This window comes from Cyprinodon variegatus, unplaced genomic scaffold (assembly GCF_000732505.1).
Source record: "Cyprinodon variegatus isolate N-32 unplaced genomic scaffold, C_variegatus-1.0 Scaffold654, whole genome shotgun sequence".
In the NCBI taxonomy this organism is placed as follows: domain Eukaryota; kingdom Metazoa; phylum Chordata; class Actinopteri; order Cyprinodontiformes; family Cyprinodontidae; genus Cyprinodon; species Cyprinodon variegatus.
The window spans coordinates 138,135-140,683 of record NW_015151107.1 but is presented as its reverse complement, the minus strand read 5'-3'; the positions used below and the strand labels follow the sequence as shown (position 1 = coordinate 140,683).

Below are 2,549 nucleotides of genomic sequence, written 5' to 3'. Positions count from 1 at the left end.
GGGCTATTTAACACTTTAAATAACACTTAAATAAAACAGTTACAGCTAAGATCTCTCAAATGGGACTTAAAATTTAACATGATCTAGTCCAAGTTTAGTAGAGAAAGAATACATAATTTTACAACTCTGGGCTCATGTCAGCCTGGATTAAAAAAAAAGTATTTTTATTAAAAAGATGAGGATTATATTTACTTTCTATGCCTTGTTTTGGTTTCAATGTTTTCGCATTTGTGATTTTTTTAGTAACTGTCCTCTTGAGTTCAGAATCTACTCTCATGAGCACAGCTGGGTTTTCTCAGTCCTTCATAGCAAAGTCAAACTTAAAATTTCTGTACATTTTGATGTTTTCTCTATGCTATCTCATTAATTTTACTATTTTCTATTTGTCTTTATCTATTTTGTCATCACCTTTTTTTTTCTTATGCAAAAATGTCCTTGTCTGTAAAACATTCTTTAAAGAATTCATTAATTGATTGATTAATCAATCAATATGAATATTTAATGTGTACATTAACAGTGTTTGGTCTAGAACTACAGATTACACAGTGAATGCAGCTTATTCTTAAAACGTACTTAAAGATCTGTTATAGCTGTTAAATGATGTGTCGGTCAATGTTCCCTGGCAACTAAATGCCATTGTACCCCAAAGCGGTGATGAACAGGATGGAGTGGGTGTTTGATTTATCTGGTTTCAGCTGACGTATTGTGCTTTCTTATCAAACCCCATCAGAGCTCAGTCACTGCTCTGTGGCTGGCTGCCACAGTGTACTACACTGACTCAAAAATGAAGAAAGAAAAAAATGAGCTCAAGGAGATTTAGGTTTTAATGGCAATTTAGTTGCTGGATGTTATTGCTTTTTAAAAGGCAATAAAGAGGTCTGGAGTGCAGTGTAATTCGCAGTGAGGAACCAGGATGTTGCCTTTGAAATAGTGTTGCACAAAAGCAGGAAGTGAAGATTAACTTGATCTTGTTTAAAATTTAGAAAATCCACTTTGCAGAGTTTAGCTGTTTGACAGGGCAAGAAAGCGTAAAAAAAAAACCCAACATGGCCTAATTATGGTCCTTTTAATTATTCTCAATTTGACCTAATCAAGCTGTCCAAATCAGGTTAAAGAGTCAAATATTTTAATTTCCATTTGAATTTCCCAGGACTACTTTTTCAAAGCAAAGAAAATTACACGTCTCTAAAGATTATAGGCCAGATCTTCTAAAGGTTTTATGTCCTAAAACAAANGGTCCTTTTAATTATTCTCAATTTGACCTAATCAAGCTCTGTTACACATCTGCAGAAGCAAAGTCAGGTATTTTCTATTAGAATTTCCCAGGACTACTTTTTCAAAGCAAAGAAAATTACACGTCTCTAAAGATTATAGGCCAGATCTTCTAAAGGTTTTATGTCCTAAAACAAATGCAAACTTGTTTGCACATGATGAGTAGATCTTCAAAGCAACACTGTAACTTTTAGCCACTAGAAGTTCTAGACCTTTTACTTCTAGCTTGAGAAGGGTTAATGCTTGGGTCAGAAAATACACAGTGTTGCTTTAGTAAAAAAGAAGGACTTGGACATGAAGTTCAGCAAGCAGTGCATGCAAATTTATCTTTTGTGTGCCTTCATCCCTATGCAGATTGTGCATATATTTAGGACATAAAAATTTTAACATTTACAATGTGCAAAACAATTTTTTTTTTTTTATCTAAAACTGAGTCTACAATTTTTTGCCTTTGTAGCACTTTTGATATGTCAGATGAAAGTCACACACTGGTTTCTGAAGTCATTTTAGTCACAAATGAGGCACTAGTACAGTTTTGCAGTTATTGGGTCTAATACTCTAAAGAGTTGGTGGATGTAAATGCATCTGTTTGTGATCTGCTATAAATCTCACTGTGGATCCTTCTTTGTTCTTTGCAAGTTTTATAACCATTTTATCTTTCATATTTAACGTTGACTTTAGCATTTTTGCATAATTTTGTTATTTTACATGCAGTCTGCTCATTTAAATACGGTGAAACACAACCCCTTAGATGATTTGTGCAGTCAGTCTTTGTAGATCACCCATCAAACACGGCCGCCTATTGCACTTGCAATTTAACTCTCCTACTTTGTTTTCAAAGATCATACTCTTACAGGGGTTGAATCAAGAATTAACCAATTAGATGCACAGAAGACAGTGACAATTGTATCTGCTATATTAACACTTATCTATTTTCAAATGTTGGTGTCTCATGAGCTAAAGAGTAGATGTAATGAATTGGTTCAAATGTTATTTTTTCTGAGATGGGAAAGGACCAAAAATCTGAGGAATTCATGGTGTTGGAGCCACCATTGTTAGCTTTTTACACCAGAACCACCATAATAGAGACGGAACAAGGTGCCAGTAACAGACTGGCTTTGGTGATCATTTGCTCAGATTAAGGAACAAAATTTGAAACAAAACACAAGAAAAAAAAAAAAAAAAAAAACTTGCGGAAACATAACAAGAATTTAATTATAAAAATTTGTCACAACCAGCCAGAAAGTGGCTTTTTATGTTAAATATATATATATATA

At 33.6% G+C, this 2,549-nt stretch overlaps 1 protein-coding gene across 2 annotated transcripts in view; it reads left to right on the top strand.

Moving 5' to 3' along the window:
* Window positions 1–2,549, top strand: part of rhoq (ras homolog family member Q) — a 42,913-nt gene that overhangs the window by 37,254 nt on the left and 3,110 nt on the right. The window lies entirely within an intron of this gene.